The 8,758-nt window shown below is 41.4% G+C and overlaps 1 pseudogene; it reads right to left on the bottom strand.

The window, feature by feature from the left end:
* Nucleotides 1-2,382: 2,382 nt before the first annotated feature.
* LOC120918737 lies at nt 2,383-6,525 on the bottom strand (annotated as a pseudogene).
* Between the last annotated feature and the right edge of the window lie 2,233 nt (nt 6,526-8,758).

Here is an 8,758-nt window from a genome sequence, read left to right as displayed (position 1 = left end):
TGAGCCATCGGCCCACCGGGAAACTTCCTGTAGTCCCAATGACCGTCCATCCCTGACCTCTGGTGAAAATCTAAAGTTGATCTTTCACTTTGGCTTTCCCTGTACTACAGGGATTAAATCCTATTTTATGTCTGGTACTACCTACCTAATCTCTTGCTCCTGCATAATTTCTCCTTTACCTGTGACTGGTGCCCCAACATTAGTTGTCTTCTGTGCTCAGTCCATTATCCTCACTTTGATGTCATCACGTATGAGCAGTTCTACATTGTAAGTGAGAAAGCCAAGTTCCTTTCCAAAACTCGGAGCATCAGAGGGAAAAAAGGAGTGCTGGCTACTGGGAGAGGAAGGTAACATTTAACAACTGCTTTTTAATGGTGCCCTGGAAAATAAATGAGCATTTAACTCCTGCAGTGCGGGGGAGCCTAACTTCAAGGGTAACTTTAGATCTTCCGCAGAATTCAGCATTAAAGATTTTAGGATCTATAATATGGATGTAACACATAATTGTTCTGTAAAGACATTACTTTACTGTGTTACAAAAACACATTGATTTTCAATGTTTGAATTATTTGACAAGACTCATAAACAGAAAGGCTTTTCTTCAAATGTTTGCTAATTCTAATAAAATCAGGAGAGCTCCTCATTTGGGAATCTCTGAAGTTAACAAACATAACAAATGTATAAAAAAATTATAATAATTTATTGTTGATAGTGATTTTTTTATTGTATACATGTTTGTATTTTTATCCATCATTTAAATAAATAAAATAATTCTATTTGTAACCACTTATAAAGAATAAAGCAGCATTAACAGATTTCTCTTTCTTTACTTGTGCCAATTTCCAGATACCTGTTATGGTGGATCTCAGTGTATAATGCCAAGATCTTCTAACAATTAAATTAGAAATTAAAACACCTTAAAGATAACCAAACACAACTGTATTTTGCTGCCTTCAGCAGGTACATGGATTCTATAACTGCATTTGTGGATACTTACTATGCCTTTCTATTAGGTCAGTTGTATATTGACATGATGCCATTCTGTGGTCACTGTTTTTTTTTTATTGCAGATTTTTGTGCAAATCCTTCCCTTTGCCTAATACAAGTTCCTCCTTCCCCTGACCCCTTTCACACTGGAGGCGTTTTTCAGGCGCTTTAGCGGTAAAAATAGTGCCTGTAAATTGCCTGAAAAAAAGCCTCATCTGCAATCCCAGTTTGAAAGCCCGAGTGCTTTCACACTGGTGTGCTGCGCTGGCAGGACGTCCAAAAAAATCCTGCAAGCAGCATCTTTGAGGCGCTTTAGGAGCGGTGTATACACGTTGACACGCGATGATGCAGTGCATTATGGGCCTTGATGCACCGCTCGAATTTGGTGCGAACGGCCCATAATGTTCGATCTTCATCGAATAGCCGATGTTTGAGTCAAACTCATGTTCGACTCGAACAGATAACCCATCCCTAGTCAGGAGGGGTTTTTCTTTTTCGAAGTGCCTTTGAGGGATAGTGGTGAGGACCGTTCTGTACAGAACTCTCGCCTTATGAGGCTTCCAAATGTCTCAGGACATATATATATATATATATATATATATATATATATATATATATATATATATATACCCTGTTTCTCCGAAAATAAGCCCTACCCCGAAAATAAGACCTAGTGTGAGTTTCTGGGATGGCTGCAATATAAGCCCTACCCCAAAAATAAGCCCTAGTTAAAGTCCTTGTAAAAACATGTAATCCGTTCTGTAAAAAGATTATATAATGTGCAGTGTGTCTCCCTTTTGTAACTTTATTGTGGAAAATTCCTTATTTACAGCACTGCTGGGCGCTCACGTGACCTGCCGGAGCTCTTCTCCTCTCCTCCCGACCTGATGTCAGCTGTTTTTTTTTTTCAATAAAACTTTATTAAGCCCCTACCCACTGCAGTACTCAGAGTGGGGCTGACGTCATTGGGGATCTTGGCCCCTCCCTCTGCAGTATTTGGAGTAGGGAAGAAGAGCTACAGCGGCAAGCGGCACTGTAAATAAGGTATTTTCCACAATAATGTTACACAAGGAGACACACTGCACATGACATTATCTTTTTACAGAACGGATTACATCATTTTATAAGGTCTTTAAACAAAGGTTTATTTTTGGGATTACAGAATTTCACAATGCTGACTCCAGAGCTGTACATACCATAAATAAATAAGACATCCCCTGAAAATAAGCCCTAGTGTGTTTTGTGTAGCCAGAATTAATATAAGACCCGGTCTTATTTTCGGGGAAACACGGTATATATTTTTTTTAACTGATGTACTGAGAAGGAACAAAATAAAAGAATCCACGAGTATTAAAACCACTAGCTGGTAAAAACTTTCATATCTCAGTCTCGGTAATCCTCAGAGCTGGTTTAGGAGGTTCCGGATGCAGACTCTCCATTGTCGTGTTTCAAACGCTTCTTTGCACGTATTTCATTCATAGCTTCCTCGATGGAGCGCGTGTCTCACTGGTTAGAGACGAGAACGCAGCCATAGGCCTTGTTGTTTTCCAGCGTGTGGGCAGCATCCTTGGCTACTATCTTCTTGATCAGGTGGCTGTATTTGTCCTTGTAGTCAGTTTTTTTTTTAGGGTTGACGCAGGATGGACCTCTCAGGGCATCAGCTTCTGCCTCCTTCTGGACTTGTTCCTTCAATTTCTTCTTCTCCTCCGCCTTTACCGGGCCCCACTCCTCCCCCTTCCGATACGCTTCCAGCAGGGCCAGCCTTAGGTGTTCAGGCGCCCTGTGCAAGCTAATCTTGTGACGCCCCCCATCGTCACCCCCTCGCCCCCTGGTCACCTAAACATACACAAAGAGAAAAAAAATATTTGTAACAAATAATTTGTTTTAATAAACAAACAATTTAAGTGCGTCTCAATGGACCTTTCACACGGAGTCCTGTAAACAGCATCTATGGAGCAGCTTTTGGGCGCTGAAAAAAACGCTCCAAAAACGCCCCTCTCCATTGAAATGAATTGAAAGCGCTGTAAAAACGCCTTACCCTTTCACACTGAGGCACTGCAAAAACGTCCTAAAACGTTAGGGTCTTAGCGGTGCTTTACCTGCACATTGGGAATGCAGATGAGGCTTCGCTTGAATAACGCCTCAATAACGCTCAAATAACAGTTAAGCCTTTAATTGCCCTAGATTAGGGGGTCTCCAAACTGCGGCCCAGGGGCCAGATGTGGCCCTTTTCTTGCTTTTATCTGGCCCTTGGGGCAATATTTCATCTTCTGACATAAAAAATGGGCCACAATTCCTCCTAATGACACCAACAATGGGGCACAATTCCTCCTAATGACACCAACAATGGGGCACAATCCCTCCTAATGACACCAACAATGGGGCACAATTTCCTTCTAATAACACCAACAAAAGGGCACAATTCCTCCTCTTACTGACACTAAAAAACGTGGCATTGTTTACTCCTGTTTACTCCTGATACCAGAACATTTTTGCTATTTCCAGTGGCCACAGCCCGGCCCCCTAAAGTCTGAAGGACAGTAAACTGGCCCTGCGTTTAATAAGTTTGGAGACCCCTGCCCTAGATGATTAACCCCTTGCCAGCCAGTGTCATTAGTACAGTGATCACTGTATTAGTGTCACTGGTTCCCACAAAGTATCAGATTGTCAGTCACAATATCGCAGCCCTGCTATAAGTCGCTGATCTCCGCCATTACTAGAAAAAAAAATTCCATAAATATATCCCATAGTTTGTAGACACTTATTAGAATATTTTGTACCAACAACATTGACCTAAATCAGAGGTCTCCAAACTGCGGCCAGGGAGCCAGATGTGGCCCTTTGCTTGCTTTTATTCCAGCCCTTGGGTACAATTCCTCCTACTGCCACCAATGATGGGGCACAATTCATCCAATGACACCCATAATGGGGCACAATTTCTCCCAATGACTCCAATGATGTGACACAATTTCTCTCAATGACACCAATGATGGGACACAATTTCTCCTGACAACACCGATTATGGGGCAACCATTACTCCCATTGACACCAATTATGGGGCACAATTTCTCCCATTGACACCAAAGATGGAGCATTGTTTTTTCCCCACTGACATCAGGACATTTTGTACTCCAAATGGCCACAGTCTGGCCCTCCTGAAGCCTGAAGCACAGTAAACCAGCCCTTTGTTTAGAAAGCTTGGAGACCCCTGGCTTAAATTTATGAAAAAACTTTTAAAAAATTGGATATGTTATATAGCGGAAAGTAAAACATTTTTTTTTTTTATTTGGTCTTTTGTTAAAACAAAAACAAAAAAAACACGGAAAAAATAAAATAACGCAGAGGTGATCAAATACCACAGAGAAAAAAAATACAAATTTTATTTGTGTACAGCGTCGCATGACCGCGCAGTTGTTAAGTTATGCAGTGCACATCGCAAAAAATTGCCTGTCATGGGGGGTAAATCTTCCAGAGGTCACGTGGTTAAACCGTGAATTTTTTTTGCCCAGAGTTTATTTATACTTCAGGCAATAAACCTGGGGTGTCACAAACATGAAGTGATCCTCTGTATGAGTTTTCCATATGACAGAGGTGCAGACATAGCCGGGGGTACATGGTACCAGTACAGGCCAATTACAGACTGCCTGAAGTATAAATAAACTCTGGGCAAAAAATTGGACCTCTGTAAGATTTACCCCCCTTTCATGATAGGCCATATTTTGCTATGTGCGCTGCTTAAAGTGGAGGTTCACCTAAAAAAATAAAATGTATCATTGCATTTAGGCTATTTAGTAGAATGAGAATCGGCGTTTGTTTTATAAAAATGCTAGCGGGACATACCTTTTTCTATATAGATGATCAACACGGCAAATAACAAATAAATATATAAGACATAAAAATCAATAGTACCCTACTGGATATTGCACCCAAAAGCACCAGTGCTGCAAATTTAGAAAATTGTGCAAACAAAGCAAGATAATTCCAAATAAGATGCCCCTGCTGGGTACTGCAACCAAATGCACCAGTGCTGTAAAACATCTAAATATGTGCAAATATGGTAAATAAATAGATAAACCAAATATATTTCATAGGATAATAAAGTTCCTCAATAAAGTGTCCTTTTTTGTGTTTCACATCCCACATCAATGTGTCCAAGGAAATAAATACATCAAACAGATCCCAGCGGTGATAGAAATGCAGATATGATGGTGTGATCACTCCATATGTGCTAACAGCTCACCTCAGACCTTGCATCAAGATTTTGTACAGCACTGGTGCTTTTGGTTGCAATATCCAGTAGGTTAAGGTTGTCTTATTATATTTATTTGTTATGTGCACATTCACTTGAACTTTATTGATGAATTTGATCTGTATATAAGGAATTTTTTATTTTTATCAGTTTATTCTGCTTTGTTTGCACATTTTTAATTATGTGCAGCACTGGTGTTCTTAGTTGTAATATAACCCAGTAGTGTGCTAATGATCTCTGTTATGGGTGTTCCTTATGTTATTTCTACATTCATCTGAACCTCTTGTGGCACTGAATAGCCACACAGTCACTACAAGTACAAGGGAGGAGTCCAAGGAAATCTCAGCCCCCCTCAATGTATAAAAGCCCCCCCCCCAGCCATGTCAGTGTCCAGGCTGGACTTTAGAATGCTCCAACTCCCTCCACGGTCCACATACACCCCCCCCCTGCATCTGACCTCTTGGTGAACTTGCTTGCAGTAACTTCTCTGGCTCCAGCTTAAAAGCATGTATCTCCAGCCGGACCCCGCCATGACTGAGGACAGGTGAGGGAGGGGGGGGAGGAACGAGGGATGTGAGGAGAGATGAGATCGCACTGACTTGCAGTGAGAGATGTAAGAGGTGGAGGGGGCGGAACCAGCTCACAGAGCAGCAGGGACAGGGAGAAGACTCACGCTGCTGCTTGGAGGCAGTCACTCTGTGTATATGATGTTCTATGGGAGAGCTGATGGCCCGCCCATTCAGCTCAGCGGTCCCGTGTGATGGGAGTGGTCTGTCACAGTTTTTTTTCACAGTCCCTTCCCTCAAGTGCCCTGGCGAGATGTGACAGCCGCACGGCGCCCGTATTGTCCAAGGCGCCTTGTGCGATCGCACAACCCGCACAACGCAAAGGCCGGCCCTGGCTTCCAGCTCCTCATCACATGGAGCAAACTCCTTCTTAAAGATCATCACATATCTGCTCTCCTCATCCTCACCAAAGGAAAATTAAGTCAGTCCGGCCACCTCCACCAAGTCATGTATTATGCTGCGCTCAATCTTCCCCATTGGCTGAAGCTTCTTCTTGGTCTGTGTGCTGTCTTGTATGAACTCCGACATCACCTTCTCCATCCGTTTCCTGAACTCCAACTTCTGCCCCTTCTCATGTTCTTGCATCTTCTTGAGGCGGGCAGCCTGGTCTCGAGCCTTCCGCCGACTCTCCTCGTCCCCAACCTGAGGCGGCAGCTCCATGGAGCTGAGTAAAGAACTGAGCAGGTCAGCCATCTTGGATCAGTCTTGCATCTTTTACTCCCGATGATTGGCTATAGGCCATGAAACACTTGCTTAACGGTAGAACAAAAGAAAATTGGGGTTGTGGGACTTTAAATGGGGCATGGACGGGTTTGTAAGATTATTAAGGATATCAACAGTGGGAGATCTATCACAGTCCCATCATCAAGTCAAATATAAACTTAATAATATAATGTGTATCATAATAAATAATACAGAGATCATGCATACAAAGGCATAATACATGTAGTCGTAGTGAGTATAATATAGGGGTCTGATAATATAGATATAGATATATAATATAGACGTTCACTTTAAGGATTGATAATGCACTTTTGTTTGCTTTTTCACAGATGTTCACAGCTTCTTCGTTTTGTCCTTGGGAATCAGACAGAAGACTGATAAGACCAGTTGAAAATAGACTTTTCTACTAAACCAGTTTGAACTGACCAAAGACTCTTGGGGAAGGTTTTTCTGCCAGTCACGTGATGTAACCCCCCATTTAACTGTTCCCATGCTATAAAGAAGATATGGACTTTGATTGGACTAAAACTATACAATCACACCTTTATTACGCCTAGAATACAGTTGATACATACCCATATCTTATGAATATTCATACGTATAAATTGTATATCCCGCAGTTTTAAGCTCAGAAACACTTTCACTTTTACTCGCTTATAGTAGCCGAGATCTGTGTTGTCTTTCTCCATTGCAATGTCTTAATTAAAGCACCTTATTATCTTTATCTACCATCTAATCTGATCGTCTTAATTAAGACCCCCAAATCGGATTTAACAGCTGGTGCCTGTGACTCGGATTCAGTTCCGTTGGACTTCCGACCAAAGAGATGGGAAACCCATGGTGGGCAAAACCAGTGGCCACGGTAAGAAAACCTTTTATTCTTACTCATTCTGCCCACCACGGCAAGTACCAGTCGGTGTCTGAAGTCTATTGGCTGACGTCTGATGTGTTTGTTTTTCTTTGATGAGATGGTGAGATAAAATTAATGCAAACCAGAGTAATGTTAATGCTACACTGTTTGACCCAAATAACTCCTCTACTTCACTTGTTGCAGAAATAATAGAGTCTATAGTAATCATTGTTGGTGGATTGCTAATGTTTTGTTTATATGCTTGGGGTGTCAATAGTTTTATGAGACTTGTGAAAAGGTCTGACCAGAGGACTGTAGTAGTGAGCCTGTGTGGCGAGTAAGGCCTGTGTGGCCAAGTGTAAAAGAAGTGCCATTTGATGGCTACTGTGTGTAGCCCAAGAGACATTTTGGGTGACGACCCATAAATTTTTAAGTAGAGACTCGAGAGTGAGTTCTCTAGATTGGGAGTACGGTGTTCCCATGGACCTTTCAAACCGGGAAAGGTAGAAGTGGCACAAGTAAGTCCTATGACTGACATGACAGACAGATGTGGACAGTGGTTAAGATGACACCAAGACTATTATAGGCTGGACCAAAACAGAGCTGATCTAGTACCTGCAGGAGTTATGATCAAATTGGGTATCTGTGTATGTTCATTTTTATGACAGAGTTGAATAAGGTAATTAAAAATGTACAATGTGTATTTTTGAAAGTATGCAACATGATAAAACTAACTAATTATGAGCCTGTCAAAGTTAGAGAATTAGACCAGGCAATGCCATTGTTATAGAAATGTTTGAGAAGCAGAAAATCAATGCTACTTTTGGATGATTGTAAGATAATGATGAGACCAGCCTGCTGCCTTTTGCAGTTTCCTCCCCCCTCCTTTGTGCTTGGGTTAGTGTGTGAAGAAAAGAGTGAGATGCTCCCCCCTTCAAATACCTGGTGTAAAGGAGCCAGATAGTTCTAAGAAATGTTTAATTATGTGGCAATGTGGAATCCTAGTTAAATTGTTAGTTTTTGTTATGTAACTCTTGGATTCATTTTAAAAAAAAAGAAAGAAAGGGTAGCCATGATTATTATAATTATTTAAATGTTTTCAAGAAACAAGAAAGTGGAGAAAGGCAAGTTTATCTATAATAGGAAATGGTTTAAAGGAACATTAAAGTGAATTGCATTATGAAGAAAGTGGACAGAATGTTGTAGAATTATTAATGAGGATTGCTGGATGTGAGAAAAGAGAAAAGGCTGAATGCTTTTGTAGCCCAATATGATGGTCAAGGAGCTGTTTCTCAAAAAGAAACCAGGAAATGCTAGAATTGTGGCAGGATTGGCCAGAAAATGCAGATTGCCTGACAGACGCAAGTAGAAGAAAGAGAGAGA

Source organism: Rana temporaria, chromosome 12, assembly GCF_905171775.1.
Source record: "Rana temporaria chromosome 12, aRanTem1.1, whole genome shotgun sequence".
Taxonomy (NCBI): Eukaryota; Metazoa; Chordata; class Amphibia; order Anura; family Ranidae; genus Rana; species Rana temporaria.
The sequence above is the reverse complement of the archived record's forward strand: the minus strand, read 5'-3'. Positions and strand labels throughout refer to the sequence as shown.